Source organism: Ischnura elegans, chromosome 9, assembly GCF_921293095.1.
Source record: "Ischnura elegans chromosome 9, ioIscEleg1.1, whole genome shotgun sequence".
NCBI classification, from domain to species: Eukaryota; Metazoa; Arthropoda; class Insecta; order Odonata; family Coenagrionidae; genus Ischnura; species Ischnura elegans.
This window is the reverse complement of record NC_060254.1, coordinates 94459332-94481451: the sequence shown is the minus strand read 5'-3', so window position 1 is coordinate 94481451 and position 22120 is coordinate 94459332. Positions and strand designations below refer to the sequence as shown.

Below are 22120 nucleotides of genomic sequence, written 5' to 3'. Positions count from 1 at the left end.
AAAACTATTTAGCGCATCTATAATTTTCTTGAAATTTTGGTTCCATAACCTTTTCTGTTTTACAATTTGAACGACCACGGCTTGCCCCCATCTAGTTTTGGGCACGCCCTGGGCAAACCGCGGCGTGCCGTTCCACAGTTCATGACTGGAAAGCCTTACCGGCACTTCACCGGCTATTAACCAAACTTTATTTTTCCTTCATTTATCAGAAACTAGCCGGCCACCCGGCGCTGCTCGGGAATGATAGTACCCAGATTAGGGGAGACTTAGAACTAGGAATTCATGCTCATATTGACCTCTCATAGGGAAAATATGAAAGAACGGAAAAATAAACACGATTTTTCAGAATGCACGGCTATATTGACTGCAAGGTTATTCGTGGACCATTTACCTGTGAACGTGGTTGCGAGAAAAGGCAGTATTGAAACTGTAAGGCGCCAAATCGGCCTTCACCTCGCTCACTGCCCGCAAAAAGGTATATAAACATGACAGAGTGAATAGGGATGTTATCTGAAGGTGAGAAAGTAAACAGATGGGTAACAGAACAGTAAACAGGTGGGTATTGGGTGCTAGGTGACGCCGAGCGCACTTGCAGGGTTCGGTAAATATAAAACGATGCAAAGGATGCGTCGAACGCAACTAGAAGTAGCACTACGGGCTTCGAGAGCATAAGATGCACCTTATAACTATGCGTTTATATAAGAAAGATAGTTATCCTTGTGTAAATATTTGAAATATCATATTATAATAGTGAATGCAATCGGAAAGATAACAAATAACTGAATGCAAAGAAATAAATTTACTTCTCATATGTGTTAGCACCAGACCTGTACAAAAAGGGTAAGATGGTAGCCCCATAACTATTCAATAAGGGGTACCTATACATTCCATAATTATTCAAGTGTTTTCTAATGTAATATATTTGAATGTAAATGGAATAGAGTTATATTAATATTATTATTATTATTATAACTAATTTTGGCCGAAATCCATGCAGCCGTATAGAAAACCATAGCGGACAAACAAACAAACAAACATCCTCTCTTATATATTTTAAATCTCGAGAAAAGCATACAACGCAATAATGTATACAACCGATCGAAAAGAACGGACAAAATTGACTATGAAAAACACAGAAACACATACAAAAGAGACATTCACAATAAATGACAGACGTTTCAGCGGGATGACCCGCTGTCTTCGGTGCCGAAGATAGCGGGTCATCCCGCTGAAACGTCTGTCAGTTATTGTGTCTCTTTTATAACTTTATAGATATATAACATTTGATGCATTCTTCTCCACAGATGTGATTCATGGACAAAGACAGCAGCGCAGAAATCTTTTGCAGTGGCCTACGAAATGTCGTGTTACAGAAGAATGATGAGGGTCAAAAGGATCGACCGAGTTAGTATTGAGGAAAAGAATTGAAGCCTCATTAAAACTTTAAATAGTTGTTGGAAAAACCTGATAGGCTACATCTAGAGTTACGATGGCTCAGTGAAGACAATCGTCCAGGGTCAAGTAGGTGGCAAGAACGGGAAAGGAAGACCACGAAAAATATATGTATGCGGAACATAGGAACGTGTATGGCAATGAAGGACATGATTTAGAAAAAATACTAGAAAGAGAAAAAGAGTGAAAAGATTACCTGATAGTGGTGTGGAGAGCTGCGTCAAACCAATCATACGATGATTGACCAGTGAAGATTGTGATTCATCTCCCTACGTTTTATTCCGACAAAATCCTCAAAAAAGAAATGTCCGCTCCACATTTAATCAGTTAAGAGAGAGTCTTGATGCGGTGAAGTGAAATTTGTAAATAAATACATGCGTGGAAAAGTGCAAAGTATCTATCCTTCATATCCCACTTATTTCGGAATTTGAAAAAAAGCAAATATGCAATTCTCTCTCCTTACAGATAGCGTGAGCAATAATGCTGAGTGCATTATTTTCACACTATCATTTCATAAATAGCACTCACTTACACTCGGCAGTAGTTTAGTCTATGAAATGAGAATAATTTCTTATTAAAATACATGAATATATTTGGAGGTTCAGGATATCCCCCAGCAGGTATCATACACGAGTTGTAATGAGTTTTCTTTTCCTTGCATCTCTCAACCTATAACTTCTCGTTCCTATTCCCATGAAAAAAATCAAGCTCTATCTTTCTTTCTATATTCTTCGGGAGGACATCGTTTCTCCATTCTTCCCCTTCTTCTCATCACGACACATCACTTCTCCATCTACTCACGTCCTTCCACGCGATAGTTCCTCCGACGGAATACGCTATGGGAACTTTCCTCACTTCTTCTCCCACTCCCCCATCTTCTTTCTCCTTTCTTATATTTTTCCTCCGTTATGGAATAAATTTTGCCCCGGCTCTCCCTGCTACCAATCTTTCCCCAACAAATTCCCCTCCAACACCCACCGCAGCGTTGAGTGACTTAACGGAATGGAAATACGTAGATATGCACGTCGCATATGCGGGCGAGAATAACTTTATTTTTTTGGGTTCGCGGGCCCATACGCGTTTTGCGTTCCGCGACTCGCTGACGCATATCCTTTTACCACTCTATCGGCGCCTATCCCACACGTTGGTCTGGAAAACGTGCTGGTACCTATATTCTCAAAGAAAATAGTAACAGAGCGCTACATGTGGTTGCACACAAGCCAAAAGTTGAATACAACAATGAAACCCTAAACTTCGATGTTGTTAGGGTGAATAGAAGGACATATAATTAAATTAAATACATAAAAACAGATGTAGTATAAATGCATATACCTCCCCTTCGTTATTCTCTTGAGACTGAATGAAAATAAACATGAGCTTTCGTTGAAATTTTCGTTGAATAGACACGCCAAGGACCTTGTGATCTGAGATTTAGCCTTTTACTACATATTTTCTCAATGCAGTGAATCGTCCCTGAATATCTTTGCTCTGAGCAGATACACAGCGTCCAATCTATCAATATGCGGCAGGCAGAGCTTAAACATATCCGATGGCTATACCAATCATCATAAAGGGTGTCCTCAACACGGCGCAAAAATCACATAGAAGACAAAAATCAATTCCTCAACGCCACGATTGGAGCATGCAACCTGTATGCACCTCCATGTACGAAGAAATTAACACATTTTCTAAACCCATGGTAGATGCCAGACAAACGAGAGCATATGTAAAAGTTCTACGATTTCCACAACATATTCACTAACATAACGTGAATGTGCACTGTGTGGGATATTATCGTGCTTAAATATAGACTGCTACCGTACGGCCGATAAGAATTAATATACAGCTTTACAGAAGGACTTAGAAGGAAAAATATGTCGTTGAAAGATTTAATTATCCAGGAGCCTATTTTCTATGCATTAAAGAAGTTAATCATAATGAAATGAAGACTGTCAAGCATATCTCAAGGGATATCAACTATAAATAAAAATGTGGAATAGTTTCAAAATTAGTTCAAATCCGAGTTTTAAAAGATACCAAGTGTTTTGATCACATTGAGGATGTTATGAGATCCTATCAATCTGACGTTGTCTAGTAATGAATGGAATCGGTCAAATTAAATCAGAATGTATTTTACACATCTTAAATAAGGCTTTACTAAGCATAAAACCCAGCGCTGTGTGAAATAGGAGTGTTTTCATATAAACAGCTATTTCGATAAATTAAATGGTTGGTGAAACAGACAAAAATTCAGAAGCCTAAAAGTTGCTACTATCTATGAGCTAATTTACTGAACAATACCGCGCCTTTACAGGGCCCACTTTAACTTGCTTTCTAGAAAAATGTCACCGAATTTCAAATATTTCATGTTTTCCGGTTTTTTTTGACAATTCTTTATCCTATCATGAGTAAGTGATATCATTAGTAAATATAGATTGACTGAAAAAATGTAAACATTTGTCGCTTAATTATTGTCATAAATATTAACACAATGCATGAAAGTTAAACAGGAAACAAAAGGTATGCTATTACGCAACACTATATATTGTCACATGACAGTCATTGCTGCAACGGACCGTCAGAGTTCCTCTTAATCCATAACATTTCACTGAATGTAAAATAGGTCTATTCAATACAGGGCAATTAGTGATATCACTCGTCGTATCATTAGGAATAGTGATTAACGACGTAATTGGGGCTTAACACCGAGTGCCGAGAGCAACTTGAGGGGTTCTATAATTACGAATGTACGGACCGATTGAAAGCCTAATCAGACCCGGAATCTAGTCAATTACTACAATATGCCTTGCAAATATATGCAATTACTACCTAACCGGCGAGGTCTAACCTAATCAGTAAAATTTGGCTCGCCGAAAACAAAAATTCTTCGAGGAATCATTTTTCTCGATGCTTTATCGCCTTAATCCATATTTTATCCTCTGCAAACGCTAACTTTGGAAATATCGAGGCGTATTTAGTTGAAGTATACCCGCTTGCGAGGCGAAACTTTGGGATTTATAAGAATCAGACTTGGTGGTTGAAATCAGGGGCGCCGACTTGTAAAAAATATTGGGGGGGCCCATATCGGAGGTCTTGCCCCGGGAAGAGGTTAAATTCAAAGTGTGTCGCAGCACCGAAACACTATCGTGATTCACACCACTTGATTCAGCTAACCTGCTTAACCTTATAATTATTAGTTTTAACACATTGTTGAATTATTTTTAAAAGGTAACTATCGTCAAACATGGGAAATAAAAATTACCAATATCTATTTGTGATTTCACAAAGCATAATATAACTTAATTATTTTCTTGAATTATTGAGGGGGCTCCGCCTCCCCAAACGAATCTTTGAGGGGGCTCGGGCACCCTCAGGCCCCATGGAGTCGGCGCCACTGGTTGAAATGTAAAAGAAAATTAATAAGTTTAATGTCCAACGCGTACTGAAAATTTTATTAAAAAATCATAAACAACAATCAGCCACCATCTATCTAGGTCACTTATAGATCCTTACATGCTATTCAATTGAAAATGCAATTTTTTAGCCATGCATTGAAGATATTTTGATAGAGATTTTGTTAAATTCCGTTGAAAATTCTTCGTCACAGGCCGTGAATAACTATGATGCCAAAACGAGCTTGCCACAGTACCAGATTGTATAGGTATTCTTGACCGAGGAAGTTATCGCTAAGGAAATCAATCAGTGATGAATTTATTATCGAAAATAGTCTTTCTTTCTTGATTATATGGTACGGAAAAACGCCGTTCCGGCACAGGTTAACAAAAGGCGTATAGTCAATTAACAATTTTATCAATTTTACCGTCTCAAAATTTCTAATATATACATTCATAACCAAAACAAAAAATTGTAATAAAATTTAAATAATAACTAGTGATAAAAAATACACAGTGATATTTCACTTCTAAAAAAGGTCAAGGAAAGTCCGTTCCGGCACAGCTAATTTTGCCAAGATGTCACTGGCCCATAGTCAAAGAGCTGTTTCAGCTAGATAAATGACATGATGGGAATGAAAACAAAGGAAATACCTTGGGGGAATTTATCCTTCTTGCAAGTTTAAATTTAAAAATTCATCTAGGCACTAAGGAACAATCTTGCTTCTTTACGTACTCGCGCGTATTCAACCCATAAAATCGTTAGGAGATCCGTAAGTAGTACGCTGATACCGGCGAATTTTCCTTAAAAAATGGTGAGATAATAACTCGTTATCCGAGTTAACACTGCGGTCGGAACCTGGAATAGCAATTACGCGAATAATTCGGATAGCCTTTCCTTCATTTTGTCGAGTACGCAAAAACAACCGGCGATCCCCGAGACTATCAAGCTCGAACTGAATGGAGTTTTCATGTTGAAGTCCGCGTGCTGTTCCTCGTAGGGTTTCATATGATTGGAGCGAATTTCGGGATCCTCGTGGGAAATGGAGAAGAGTTTGACCCCGCCCTTTCACCCATACCAAGGGAGTGGGCAGAGAAAGCAGGCCTAACAACACCCACTACCTCTCACTCGAAGCCAAGGTCATTGACGTAGCGGCTACGGCGACGCTGCCGTCTAACACGCCGCAGAGCGGACAGCGATGAGTAAAGAGGTCACGTAAATGAGCATTGCAAATAAACTATGGGATAATATGCCAGAATAATTAAGTAGGTCCAACTAAAATTATTACGTGTCGTGATCTACTTGCCGTGATGTAAGTAATGAGGAATTACTAAGAAGTGTGGAAGAAAAGAGAAGTCTCCTAAAAACCTAAAGCAGAAGACGAGATAACTTAAATGGCCACATCATGATTAGGGTCGCCTGACGAAAACGATCGTAGAAAGACAGGTGGAAGGGAAGAAGGGCAAGCGACGGCCCTGAATGAGTTACATAGGACAGATTATAAAGGATGTAAAAGAGAAGAAATACGCCACTATGGAAAGGTTATCGGATAGGAGTGAGGAATCTAAAGCTTCGTCAAACCAATCTTAAGATTTTTGACTAATGATGTTGATGATCCACCTAAACATTGTTCGCATTGGGTAAATAAAAATTAAGTTCGGAGGAATACCGAGCTGTTTGGGACTTACACTTATGTTTCTATGGGTGATGTGGTTTTATCAAATTCCGGAGGTTCGAAAATTACTCATGTCATTTATGGAGGCCAAATATTAGGAATTATATTGAAAGTTAGAACCAAATTTGTTGAGTTAAACGATTAAAATCCGCAAAGGTAATTTTGCGAATAATGATAAACAAATGAAGCTTCTCCATCATTTCGCTAAGTACGCAAGTAGTACCTAGTAGTACGGCGGTGAGGGCAACACAATGAGTCTTGTAAACCAAATCTAGAAGACTTATCTAAATGCTACTGATGCTTGAGTGCCAATTGTCTTAACCAATACAGGTTCATATCCCTATTGGGATCAATTTTTATGAGACTATTCTTCAGAAATATAGAAGTACATAATACGCGCGTCTTCCCTAAAGCAGAGAAACATGGAGGTGTCATATTCTTTTTTTTCCTCAACAAAAATGCCATCTCCAGAAATGTATCTTACATGTATTGATCTTTTAAGAACTTATAAAAAGCATTCTGGAGCAATACATACTGTTTGTGATCCTACAAACGAAAGACAAGAAACAAAATATGAGGAAAGTTATTAAGCGTAATAAGTACACAGGTTAATATCTACTAATGTTTCCTGATTAACTATGAGTGTAAGTAGGATTGCATCATTATATCCGCCTAAAAACGTAAGTGGGGAAGCATACAAGAGATAAAATCAAATATGTATTTGGTAACCACAATTTATCAACGGTTGTTTCATCGTTTGGTTAAACAGATGACGTCTCTAAATGAATGAATACGAGCTTATCTCAATTATGATACCTACTGAATTAGTACAAGAGTGAAATGGATGGATCATGGACCACTCAAGAATGGAAAAGATACACCCGAGTATAATAAGCTCAATGATACTTAAATTAATACTTAATTATATTTAATATTAATTAATATTTACACGCGGTATACCCACAAATGAGATATGGTTTTGGGAAACTAGCTTTGAAAATTTACTTCTCAAAGATACATGTACAAAAACGATTAATGGGGTTTAAATAAATGCGAAAAGCTTTAGGTAATACTAAATACATTTAAGGAAATACTAGTAAAGATTACTCTGAAACGCGCGCTACCATATACAGCGAGGTTACATAACCTAAGTATACGAGATGAATCATATTACACATAAAAAAGCACATCATTTCTGTATGCTATTATCCTAATGAAATGATGAAATAAATTTTCAATGCAAAGCAAAATTGAAATGAACACGCCAAATTCCAAAACTACGCTAGCCGTGATCCTCTTTATTTACGATGAGAAGTTATATTTAAAATATTTGGAGCCACATGTGCTGTTATTTCGATTCCTTATTCGATTCATGAATAAAAGTAGAAGGGAAGCTTTGGCAGCTGGCAAAATAAAGAGAAAAATGAGCAATGAATTCAAAACTTTGCTGAATGAAGTAGTGCTGTTTTTAGAGCTAACGCCATTTATTCTCTAAATGTTTCAGTCTCCCTTAAAATTTGAAAATTCTGCAAAAATTAAAGAAAAGATAACGGAAATGAAAAAAATAATAATTGGATATTATGAAGAGGAGAAAAAACTAACTGTACACACGGAATATCCCATTTCATTTCCATTAGAAAGACCTCGAGATCGACATCCATAACAATGGCTATACTAAATGGGCGGTGATAAGATACAGTATCCGTGGCTTTCAAAAAGTGATCAGCCAATCGCTGATCAAATAAACGAGTTACATTATCACTTTTGTCACGGTTTCCGGCCAGCAGTAATCTCTCGAAGTCGTAAATACACATTTATCTGAAAAAAAAAAAGCATCTACGACTTGATAATCTGCAAACATTTAGTTCAATAAGAGAACGGGTATTTTTCTCCCCAAGTCAAGGAAGCCTACTTTTGTGCTACCAAGGAATGGGCAATTTAAGTTTTTATCTTCACTTGTAAATTCACGTAATCTCGTTTTTTTTTAACCTTAAATTGAATAGATGGCTGCTAAAACTACTGCAAATATAAAATTCAGTATTCCTTAATGATTTATTCGATCAAGGTGTATATGAGCAGTTAACTGGATGCATTTAAATATATTTTTCAAACAAAAATCCTGATATTTTCTGCGAATTGTCAATATTTTGAGCTGAAGCAGGTTTATGCCGCGTATCTCATCCCAAATTCATTTCACTCACATGCTTTTAATGCGAAATCATTTCAATACGATGGTAATGAATAATGAATCACTCATTAGAAAATGAATAATGAGTTTTAGCAATCATCAGCAATTTTGCAGTCAATATTAAAACCCATTTTAATTGCGTAATAAAGTACTACCTGGCACAAATGGGGAGAAAAGTGAAAGATCTTAATTAAAATTCAATATTCATTATAGCCAAAGGAAAACATCATTTAATAATTTGATATTCTCAGTTCCAGCGATTACTCACCCTAATTTATCTATCCAAATGAGCCCACTCCATTTCAGATGAATTCACAATTAACTGATCCAATTTTAGCATACAATGCGTCACAGTCAACATCATTTACGAGACTTATTAGAGAGTCAGTCCTCGAACAAAAAATCACGTTCGTTGACGCGCTCGAAGCACATGACTGTTCTTAATGTCGGTGACCTTTGAAGACGACCAACGCTTGAGACGTTTTTCCATTGGAATTCGTTCATTTCGTACGATCCAGACCTAGCTTTCATCAGGAGCAATTTAGGTACAATAAATATAATAGAGCTCGACGACCCAGGAAATAATAAGGGGAATTTCTCTCTTTTTCCCAAAATATTTTAAATGTCAATATCGAGAAGCTAGTAAACACTATTAAAATCTCACGCCACGACGAAGGGCTGATAAGAAAAGTCCGTCCAGTTTTACGACAAGATATCGTTCAAATTTAGCTAGGTGATAGGAAATTGGGTTGTAGTTATTATTTCGGCCGACAACGCTCAATACTTTTACAGATATAAGCGGCGGAAAGTACGCCAGGGAAACGCCTTAATATGCATCACTCGGTGCAACAATGGACCATCTTATTCCCTTTATAGGAATAAGAGCACTGACTCACTGTGGGCCAGAATCGAAAAAGCTGACCAAAACCTCAAAAACGATTTTTGGAGCTAGGAAATTTAAACTTCGCATACACATTCTCAAATAAATTTTGCATAACATACTACACGAAATAATAACTACAACCCAATTTTCTACCACCTCCGCTTCACGCTTTGAGACGCCTGAAGAAGCGCTTGATGCCTAAAAAACAGCCGTTTTACTACCCCTACTTCGGAATGGAATAAATGTTATAACACCCGGTTCCATCGAATGAAAGAGTGCATTGACTATCATGGAGATTACTATGAAAAAGTTGCGTTATTGTACCTCTCATAGTTTTCTTCATTCCCGACACTTAAAAGGCTACCTTCGAAAGAGTGTAAAATTTAAACTTCCTGGCTCAAAAAAATCGTTTTAAGGTTTTGGCCAGCTTTTTTCGATTCTAGCCCACTGTGACACGGTGCATTGTCGTGCTGTGTTTGCATATATATAGTTTTTCCTTCTACTTTCCGTCGCTAGCGTCTCGAAAGGTATTGAGCTTTGACGGCTGAAATGAAAACTACACCTCATTGCTATCTATTTCCAATTACCTGGCAAAATTTGTCGAGATCTAGTGGTGACACTTGAAGGACTACCTTGTAAGTTAAAAAATAATAATACCAACAATACGCGACCTCAAGGACACGAGATGAATGAATGAAATCTGGAGCACATTAATTCAGCAGACTGGTAATGATGCAAATTTATTTATTTAATAAGAGGATTATTCGTGGAAGTGGTTATGATAGGAGAAGAAAGAAAGAGAGATGTCATTTTTTTCGCGATGCACGGCTCTGCTTTGTATGCAGATAGGTATGTTCACATGTTTTTCCCAGTTGGTTGGAAGAAGAGGCGAAAAGATGGCGTTAATTGGGGTAAGTCAGGTTCGTCCACCTCTTAACAACCCATTCCAACTTCCCACGACCCTCCCCCCCCCTTCTCCCAACCCCACCATATAGCTTCCCCCATTTCACGAGCACACAACCAGCCCCGCCCACCGACCCAGAGTTTGATGGTACCGCATTAATGAGGCAAATTTGGGCCTGAGAAGAGGGTAAGACAAAAAACGTATTTTCAGCGCAAAGAATAGTTACAGTAGTCCATTAAAAAAAGTATTTAATTATACATAATTCGAATATTGGAACTATTTCTATAGCATTCAGTATTAAAAACTAAACTTTATAGGTCACTAATCAATTATTCTCATTTTATTAATACGAGGACAAGACAAAAATCGTATTTTCATCACGAAGCGTATTTATTGTAGAGCATTAAGAATAATATTTTATTATACCATAATTCGAATAGCAAAACCATTTCTACAGCATTCAGTATTAAAAACAAAACTTTAAAGTTACCTTTTTAATATTAATACGCCGATGATCATAATCGAAAAGTGATTGAGACCATATTAGCAAGATTAGCTGCATCTCAATACGGTACGGTATATTTACAGTATGATATACTGCGTATACGGTACGATATACTGCGTTACTATACGGTACGGTCTGTAGTACGATACTCTACTGCGAGCCCATAAAAGATGAAATGTTTATAGTGTAAATTATTCAGAAAAACGACTACTTTTTCATTAGAAATTTGAAAAAAGGAACGAAAATGGATTGCGTCATTATTTTGTAATTCAGAAATCAATATAACCTTTAAAAAAAAAAGCATCAGTTGCAAAGAAATATATTTCCTTAAAAGAAACTAAAATGGGCGTGTTTAACGAATTTGATTAGCTTTAGCCTCAAACTATATAGGTAATGGGCAGAAATGTGGAAATATAAATGAAGCATGATATGCTAAAACTACTTCATCATACTCATTCCAAGTTTCAGCAACCTAGCTTACAAAATAATACTTTTTGGAGGTCTCGGCCCAGCTTTCTTAGATTTAAACAAACTGATGTCACGACGCGAAGGTGGAAGTTTATTTATAAAGCGCTTCTGTCCCCCAAGTCCCTCGGCGCTCTTCAATTGAGGGCGCGGGGGTATTAAATGAGCTTTCTTGGGACTCAAGTGACACTGTATCAAGTTACTAATTAAAGGAGTCAACTCCCTCAGGGGCGGTATTCATAACTCCCCTCATTACATCAACCTTGCCACGGAGCTCAGGGCACTGACTTCTGCCACTCATCTCGCAAAAAAAATACAGAAAGGTTAATACGGCGATGGAGACATTTTCCACCTTCGGGGAAATAATCTCTGCAGAGCGAAAACAAACCACAGGATGAAGCGCAAATTAATTTTTTTATCCAAACCTTAAAAATACCTACTTAAATGAATTTTATGAAAACAATACGATGATTTTTCACCATTGCACTCAAACTAAAACATAACTTTAAAAAATGAAGAAAGGGAAGATAAAAAAGTAGACAACGCAATATTTTCAAATATCCACTCCAAGCTAACATTATAATATATATATATGATTTCTCCATTAACATTATTGTTGCAAATAATCTTAATTTCACTTTCTAACACACAGCGAAAAAAGGACTGAAATTGTTATCACCGATTTAAAACAAAACAGCCTTATCAGAAAGTTGAATGAGTACCAGTTTTTTCATTTTTATTTTGTTTAAAAAAACTAAATAAAAAAAAATTTCCGTGGCAATATAATTTTACGCGATGTTACTAAGAAGTAAACCGGTAAACGGTTACTAGGAATTTATCAAATAATTTCATTGGGGTCAAATCAAAAAATTCAAATGGTAGGCTCAACTTAATAAGTTTAGATGAGAAATAAAATCAGGCACATCAATTAAGAAAGTGACATCATCTTTTCATCTGAGACAGATAAGTACCGCTGTTTTCAAGTCGAATGAAAAGAACAAAAAATGAGGTTTCAGACATAATGAGGCTCTTTAATTGACCAAAACACATCGTAAAATAATGTACGAAGTTTAAATTTCGTCAATATAATGACCTCTCAATTTTATTGCCTCTCTGATAGAAAGCAAACAAACTGAGCAGAGAGGAAAAAGCGAAACGTGTTTACGTATGTATACTACCCGCATGAGTGGAGGCGAGAGGCTATTGCTCGAAAAGCAGCCGCGCATACCACACACTTTCTGGAGTAATTTTTTGAATATTGGAACGAGATCACTTTGCGAACATGAACTTAAATACTTCCCAGGTTAAAAAAAAAACAATTAAAAAAATGGGGGCATTGGCGATACCCTAACAATCTTAATTATTTTTTTTGCTCTTATCCTGACCTCATGTAATTAATGATAAAATAATTCTTGGAGAATAGGTCAAATACTCCAAGAATGGTAATGGGATTTGGAATAGGCAACCTATAACGGCATAGGAGGAGGGTGGGAAATCATGGTTGGAGAGAAACCCGGCGTCGGCTATAGCCTGCTCTTAACGAAAGGCGCCAAGAAGACCACGGCTTAACGTACCACTCGACGGACAGTGTTCTGTATTTGAAGTGGTCCGCAATGGATTCTTATGATTAGTGTTAAATATTTTCGAAGGGTAAGGAAACAATTCATCTGATGCTACGTATGGAGCATGTTTCTTTATGAGAGCGAGGCTTGGACGTTGACAGCAGCAGATATGTCAAGAGTGGAAGCATTCGAAATGTGGTGCTACCCAATAATAATGAAGGTAAAATGGATCGACCATGTAGGTAACGAGGAGTTGCTCAAAAGAATGGGATAAAAGAGAGGTCTTCTAAAAACCTTAAGCAGAAGACGGGGAGCTTATTTGGTCACATTAGAAGAAGAGGTGGAAGGCAGGAAGTCTTCGAATGAATAAACATCGGACAGGTTACATAGGATGTTAAAGAGAAGAAACTCGTCGCTATGAAAGAATAAGCGGATAGGAGGGATGAATGGAGAGCTGCTTCGAACCAATCTCAGGATTGTTGACTTATGATGATGATTATCGATAAAAGTTTTCGAAGTGGATTAAGTGCAAATAGGGTTGTTTCCTATTATTTTTTATTGCCTAAATCGAAAGATCATAGCTCCTGGAGTACGTATTACACGCTTTTAGATTTTTAAATGACGATATCTATTTTTCGGGAGTAAATGAAAAGTGAAAATTTTCAAGCGCGCGAAAACGCGATGGCTAAGTATAAATGCTGGGAAAACTCCGTATGACGTCGTTCTAGTTCCCGCTGCCGCAAGTGAGGTGACCTTGGGGCGTGGCTTTGAGCGACGATACGACGCAGGATGCTAGCGGGTAGCAGAGTACCCTGCCAGCTGGTAGCGCTTGGCTTAAATAAGGATTATTAATACCTTATCAAGCGAAGGAAACTTTCCGAACTTAGCTAGTTTTAATAGGTGATTATTAAGACATTTTTCCCTGATCTCTCTGCCTCATGCATGCATTTGTAATCTCAGACGATGTCAAACTCCTATCTACTCGTATAGAAACTAGGTCCCTGTGACGTCACGTGGAGTGGAATCGCATGGGCGCCAATCTGGCCTTTTTCAAATGAGGTTAAAATTGACCATTGCCATTCGTCTGAACCGGTATTTCTAAAACCAAGTAATTTGTACATTATGAATACACTAATGGTGGGTAACGAATCGCAACCAATGCCTTTCGTTTTCTTTGATGAAGGAAACTACCCTATTATTTCGGTTAAGATTCCTTTTGGTTTCGGTTCCAATTGTAGTTCTAAGATCATGAATCGGTGGCCCACAAAAAAAAAGAACCGAATATGCCCATGCCTTGGAGAATCTTCTTGCCGTGTATTATTCGCAGGGCGTTGGCAAAAATTCCTCGGATGCTTTGGCACCGCGTAACCTGCCTTTAAAAGCGTATCGTCGTGGTGTTTGCGGCAGTCGTTTTTTTCCGAAGGGAGACAGGTGTTGCCTCGAGGCGCCCGGAACGTAAACATTGCCTCTCCATATTTGGTGGGATTTGCCGATGTGCCATCTCGCCAAACGCACTTCCCCAAGTGGGTCGGTTATCGCGCGGACTCTCTTTTGATAGGTTATCGATGCGTTTGAAAACGGGTTTATTAAGGGGAATGTGTCACGCAAATGTGTGCTCAACGAACGCTCCGAATTTACAGTGAAATGAATCAAATTTTGCGTCATTCAAAAGTTTTAATGCGCCAAAATCACAAGGTGGCCGAAATAAAGGAACTTACCGAAACTATTAATGTTTCTTAGTCCCTCGCCTGTAGTTTATAATAAGGACAAACTGAGGTCTTATCTAAAATGTACAAACATGGGCGTACTCAGCGAGGGGCAAAAGAGGGCAGCTATCGCCCCAGAAGCAAAAATCGCAAATGTCTTTAAGGATAATAATATTTTTTCAAGCAAATATTTTTAAGAACTAATAAAGAGCTGTTACAGCTTCCTAAAAATATTGATTTCATTCACCTTTTCCATGCTTAAATCTTACCTACAGCTTGAACAACCATGGCTTGTCCCCCCCTAGTTTTGATCCTGGGTACGCCTTTGTGTACAAACCAATTTACGGTTTGAAGAACAGGGTTTTTACAGTTTTAGTGGCTACTTTTTGGGCTTTAGGATGATGGTTCATCGCCCAGTGTTTTAAGCTGTGCAGATAGCTACATTTTAATCAATTACGGGATATCGATGGCTACGCTAATTAGGGTAATGAATATATATTATATCTAAGAATGATTCTCATTTTACTCCAAGGAAATTCTAGTTTCACCGATTAATATTCTGAGCCAAAAGTTAATGAAATATCGTTTGAAGTTTTGGTGTAGCATTTAGGTAACGTAAAAAACCTTAATAATCTTAGGTAATCTTAAGTGGTGGGCTTCATGTTTTCTTGGGTTCATTCTATCCGGGTTCTATGTTATATTGTGGAAGCAAAATGATTGTATTCATATAATGAAAGAAATCACGTTATGTGACTGTTGTCCTCTCCTAAACCTAAACCATAGCACATATTGGAAATTAATTATTGCGTGAACGCCTCTTCTATGTTTAAACATAAATTGTGAACACATGAAAACTTGCTCTATTTAACTGTTCGAAACAGTCAATAAATCTCTCTTTAAGCAATCCATCCTATATAATTTTTTTTTAGGCGATTGGAGTAATGAAATAAGATTGTTAGTGATAAAATAATTCTTGGAGTATTACTCTATGTAATATACCGGTATGTATTGTGCAATAAGCATGTAATTCCTTTCAGGGACAATGAATATCCATTTTGGGAACTCTATTTTCTTCGTATTTTATGTCTCTCTTATCTACATTGCGTAAAATCCCTCATAATACTTATACTTCATTGGATATGTTTAAACTAAAAATTTGGAATTGGACACCCTTTGATATTTTTACCTTCGATTTAGGATTGCCGATTCACAAATAATTCCAAATTTCAAATTTTTTATTTTAACTGTGCGACATACATTTATTTCTCTTTTTTAAACGTTCGCTCAAATTCTGGAGTGCATAAACAAAAACAAAATATATGAAACAGGCACAGAAAACACGGATAGAAAATGAAGTGTCCAAAAATGGAAATTGGATATAAAGAGAATTTGCATACTTTAATTAGAAAAATGTTCCTGTGGTATGGTATCTGGGAGAGGATAGCTAAGGTTTGGGTCATTTACGGTATGAGAGAAGGGTGGAGAGAAACCCGGCGTCGGCTTTAGCCCGCTCTTGACAAGAGAACCACGGTTTAACGTATCATTCGACGGACAGTGTGCTGTACTCGAAAATGACCGCACAAATCACTCAAGCAGTGATCGTTTCCGAAAAGTTTCACATACCGCCGGTATTTGAACCTGGACCCACAAAGATGGGAAGCCAACACTCTAGTCACCATAACAACTCGATCTCCAGTGGTTTAATGCCGCCAATCATATGAGGTATCTTGATGAATTATTTGTTTTCATTTTTTCATCACATCAATGCGAACACCATTAATTACGCATCAAAACCAAGCACTGTAAAATTAATAATTAAGAAATGACTCCGAGAACCGATTACCAGAAACCAAACTGACCGAAAAAAGGGAACCGACCTATCCTTTAAATATATTTAAGTGGAAGTCAGCCAGACGACACAAAGTAAAGAGGATTATTCAAGCGCATTTATATAAATAACAACACGGTTATATACAAAACGGATATTATAACTCACTTCTCTAAATAAATCAATCCACTAAAGTTTTAAAATTATCAATTCAATTCATTTAAATTCTAAGTTAGCTAAGTTTTTTCAGGAAAGAAACATTATCAGACAATTAATGACCAATAGTATTATTCATATTATCAAATTCTTCTAAAATTTTAAATGAATTTTCTCAGAGTATTGTAGCCTTTGCTAAAATCATCAAAAATGTACCAATTAAGCCTGACCTTTGGAAGAATAAATCCTGTTTCAGGAAATTCACAAAATAAGTGAAATATTCAATTAATAATCGGAATATTTGGGGAAACACTTTCATTCGGCATCATATCAAGGAGTTCACGATGAAATACCGATTGTTCACGTTTCGAACAATATTAAAACATTTTGTGAATATCTTGGCTAAAAATTTTTATGCGGCATCGTACTAAAAATCAAAATAAACCGCTTGAAAACCGCACAAACTCGGCACCGAGGAGACAACACGAAATGCAAAACACGCGTAAAATGGGATCAATCAGAAATCAAAACACAGCGCTCTCCGGCAACTCGCAGGGCAAAAAGTAGTACGAGATCAACACAACGGGAGAAGCGCTCTGAAATCCATTCGTTCCTGAAACCGCGCGAAAACAAAAACAAAACACAAACACCAAAGCGAACGCATACACACCAGCAAACACGCTCGCGCTACAAACACTGTCTCCATCCGGCAATCGATATCTTTCACGTATTCACTTCGATCACTCAAGTTGTTTCTTTAATAAATCCATACCTTGCTGACGTCCCCTCTCTGCTAGAGTTTGCAAGCCGAAGAGGTTTTTTTCTCCACTCTTTACGAGCTGCTTTCCTCTTCACTGTAACAATAGTTCAGTAACGACACAGTCAAAAATTCCGCTAGTTTTTCAGTGCGTCTTCTTCGAGTTCCGAGCGACAAGAAATGTGTGGCCGATACGAGACCGACAAGACGACTGGATGCGATGTCGACGCTCGCGCTAGAGACCGCATATTCCCCTACCTCCGTTCCGATACCTCCCCTCCACTCCCTGATGCCCTCTCTCTATCTCTCACTCATTCTCCCACGACGGTGGTGTGTTCAAAAACCTCCTCCTCTCTACCCCACCTTCTCCTCCTCTTCTCTCCATACACTTTTCATCCCCTTCCTCCCCCCCTCCTTTATCCTCACCTTTCCTTCTCCCCCACTCCTTACTCCTCGTAGTTATCCCCACCCCTTCACCATAGCACCCACTCAATTTCGTCCCGGCATATCCAAATGGACCTCTTCCTACCGGAATCGCCTCCGTTGCGATTTTTTCCTCTCCGTTCATCCTCTTGGGGCCGTGCTTGTAAACAGATGCCCCACGACGAAGGTATACTTATGGTCAAAAGGCCTGGTTACACGATACATAAACATGGACAAGTTAAGGAGCAATTGCCTTCACTGTGTTCATCCAATAGGGTGGTTTCATATATTTTTTTGTTGCCTACATCGAAAGATTATTACTCCTGGAGCACATATTTCACGCTGTTAGATTTTCATATGATGATATCTATTTTTCGTCATTAAATGAAAAGTGAAAATATTCTAGCGCGCGAAAACGCGACGGCTAAAAATGATTGCTGAGAAAAGCCCATATGACGTCTGGCTGCTGCTGTGTGAGGACACCTGGTTGCGAGGCTATGTACGCCGCTACGATGCAGGCAACATGCTGCTTAGCTTGGCGGTAGCGTAGAGTACCCTTCTTGCAGTTGGCGCTTGGCCTATACCCTTACCCTAATACCCTACCAAACGAAGGAAACCATCCGACTATAGGCAATTTTAATAGGTGATCATTAAGAAATGTTTCCCAGAGCTCTGTGCCTCATGCATGCATTAGTAATCTCAGACGATGTAAAACTCCGATCTACTCGTATAGAATCTAGTTCCCTGTGACGTCACGTGGAGTGGGATCGCATGGGCGCTAATCTGGCCTTTTTCAAATGAGGATAAAATTGACCATTAACATTTGTCTAAACAGGGATTTCTAAAACCAAATAATTTGTATATCATGAATACACTAATGGTAGGTAACAAATCAAAATCAATGCCTTTCGTTTTCTTTGGTGAAGGGAACTACCCTATTAATTAGAGACGCCAGTAAGTTGGTACATCCCATATCACTGGTTTTTTTCTACGAACGGAATCAAAACTTCAGCGTCTATACCTTCCATTATTGATAGAGGTCCACCAAAACTTACAAACCGAAATCAAACAAAGATCCTATCCAAGGTTACTAGAGACAGCTGGTATAGTATTTGGAGGAGGCGACCAACAGCTGAGGTCATTTGCGCTATGAGGAATGGATAAGGATGGAAGGGTGGACTTGACTTGACTTTTGTTTTATTTCACCTGGCTCGGGTGAGGCCACAATCCGTCCCCCTCTTCTCCCGAGCCATGGCTCTTTTACATAGGTATTTAAGTTCATTCTTATAGTACAACATATGATATCGGTATGCATTATTTTCTTCTTTTAGCACATTTGGTTCAGCTTCGTGGATATTCAATGGTAATTGGATGTCGGGCTGGTCAAGTCTTTTCTTTGCTTCATTCGAGTTCATCTCAGGAAATCCAGCATATACGATATGTATATAAAAAAATAAAATACAAATAAAAATTAATTGAAGCAATATAAAAAGCAAATTCCTTCAATATACCCGTAGAGAATGGAGAGAAACCCGGCGTCGGCATTGGGCTGCCCTTAACGAAAGGCGCCAAGGGGACCATCCAACAGACGGAGTGTTGCGCTTGAAATGCCCTCCACACCAGGGGCGCAGCTAGGAATTAAGGCTGGGGGAGGTTTAGGTGCTACTAATACCGGGGTGTGTGGGGGTATGGAATACCCACCGGGATAAGCGGTAGGTGCGACATTAATAAATTGAGAGAGAATTTTAAGATAAATGGTTCAAAATGGTGAGTTTTACGGCTTTCTTAGGGATATTTTAGTAATCCTTACACTATTCTATTAGCTATATCAATCCAATTAAGTAAAATGGATTAATGTTAAAAATTTCTCTGAGCTCTGGGGGGGGGGGGTTTATCCCCCAAAACCCCCCCTCGCTGCGCCACTGCTCCGCACAACCTTTAAGCAGGGATCGGGCAGTCTGAAAACTAGAGACAGCTCCAGCACGACTGAAACCGTCTAGTGTGAAAGTGCACATTTGGTTACGTAGCTCACTGACAATGATTAGAAAGATGATACGGTAGCAGTGTGGCCCACGGGCACTGGAAGGCTGCAATGCGACTAAAAATCGTGCCCGTGCTTTAACCGTACAATGTGAAAGGTCACGTATATATACTTCTTGAGTGAACTGATAGAAAAAGGCCCGTGAGGTTTATTCCCGTTAGGGCGAAAGCGAGTATTGTGCAAGGAGCGTAACCAACCAACTTGTGCTAACGCATGAACGGAAAAGAGAACCTGTTCTTTTGAAGTTTTTTCGGGTTTCCCTGCGGGTGAGGCTTTTCGTGTACGAACGAATGTGAGAACATGTACGAATGCAGGAACCATATTAGAACAGGTTCTGAAGAAAGATCTGAGGTTTTCCCGGCGTATGATGATGTGGAAGTTGCTTCGGGTTTCCCGCCGTGTGAGGTTCTCCAGCTCTGCCATCTCGATCTCTTCTAGAGATGGAGAACTTCACCCGGTGGGAAACCAGAAACAACTTCCACATCATCATACGCCGGGAAAACCTCAGAGATTTCTTCAGAACCTGTTCTAATGTAGCTCCCGCATTCGTACATGTCCACAAAAGTTATTCACGCAAACAGCCATTAATAAGTACGTGTTAATGTATCGTGTAAGCAGGCTTAAAGTCAAGGGCGTACCCAGGATCAAAACTATGGGCGGGGGGGGACAAGCCATGGTTGTTCAAGTTGTAGGTAAGATTTAAGCATGGAAAAGGTGAATGAAATCAACATTTTAAGGAAGCTGTAACAGCTCTTTATTAGTTTTTAAAATTATTTGCTTAGAAAAATATTATTCTCCTTAAAGAGATTTGCGATTTTTGTTTTCTACGAAGGGACAGCTGCCCCCTTGCTGCCCCTCGCTGGGTACGCCCATGCCTAAAGTCATTGCAGTGGAATATCAGCGGTAACTCCCAAATTCGTAGAAGTTATACCAATTGACACGAAATTTCCCTCATAGGTAAAAACGACATTATCATCTTTCTCAATTTTATAGATGGCTGTCGTCTCTTGAGATCTTTTAGAACACTTTTCTTTTCTCTCACTCTTCTTAGCACTTCCTCATTACTTACTCGGTCGATCCATTTTGTCTTCATCATTCTTCGATAGCACCACATTTCCAATGCTTACACCCCTAACTTCTCTGCACCTATTAACGTCCAAGCCTCGCTCGCAAAGAGAAACATTCTCCATAAGTAGTAGCATGTGATGAATTGTTCCTTATTTCAATGCTTAAACTCTCAGCTGTAAGAATATCCTTCTTTTTGTAGAAACCCCCCTTCGCCAGTGCTATTCTACTGAATATTTCTTTCTTGTTTCCTCCGTTATTGGTAATTCGGCCTCCCAGGTAATAAAACTCTTTCATACCTTCAATCTTTAGTTTTCATATTTTAATGTTTGTCCTAGTCTCCTCTCTTTTACAGCATACTAACATCTTAGTCTTCTTTTTCGTGATTTTCAGCTGATATTTGACCACTGTCCTTTCCAACCTTGTCAGTCTTCCAAAATTCATTCTTTGTCTCGGCTATGACTGCTCTGTCGTCAGCATATGGTAGCATACTTATTCTTTCTCCTTGAATACTGACACCAAAAGCCTTCTTAGATTTCATTGATGACTTTCTTGATGCAAACTTAAAAAAATACGGGGGACAGTTCCTACCCTTGTCTCACTCGTCTACTCTCATGTACTTGTTTCTCTCCTAGAAAATATGTCGACAAATATTAGTGAAATAGGGCAAATGGACGCTTTTCTATCGGGGGAGATGGGTGTGATTGCTGCGCCTTCTCGGGGGTGTAAATTTTCTTTCTCAATCTTACAACGGAAAATATCGAGAGCCAAAATTTAAGATAAAAATGTATTACAAATATTTTTTTTAAATCAACACGCTTTCATACATTCATGACTGAAAACGGAAATTTAATGGAAAAATAACTCGTCCAAACGGTCATTCACTTATAATTTTAAAAATACTCGTATCATAAGAAAATGTGACGAAGAAAAATGTAGCTTATTAAATAAAACATAACATTTTTTGAGGATTGATTTAAAATATACAGCGAGATGTTCCTGGTGGAAAGGAACTTTTTTGTGAATACTCGATCTCCAATCGATGTATTCGACTCGATCTCCAATCGACTCCAACCGATGTATTCGACGTGAAATGACGGAGGAAGGATTTATTTCA

At 38.4% G+C, this 22120-nt stretch overlaps 1 protein-coding gene across 1 annotated transcript in view; it reads right to left on the bottom strand.

Moving 5' to 3' along the window:
• Positions 1-17685, bottom strand: part of LOC124165145 (AF4/FMR2 family member lilli-like) — a 457820-nt gene extending 440135 nt beyond the window's left edge. Inside the window, exon 1 of the mRNA XM_046542452.1 lies at positions 17490-17685. The gene's annotated coding sequence lies outside the window, so the exon portion shown is untranslated. The remainder of the gene's footprint in view (positions 1-17489) is intronic.
• Positions 17686-22120: the final 4435 nt, after the last annotated feature.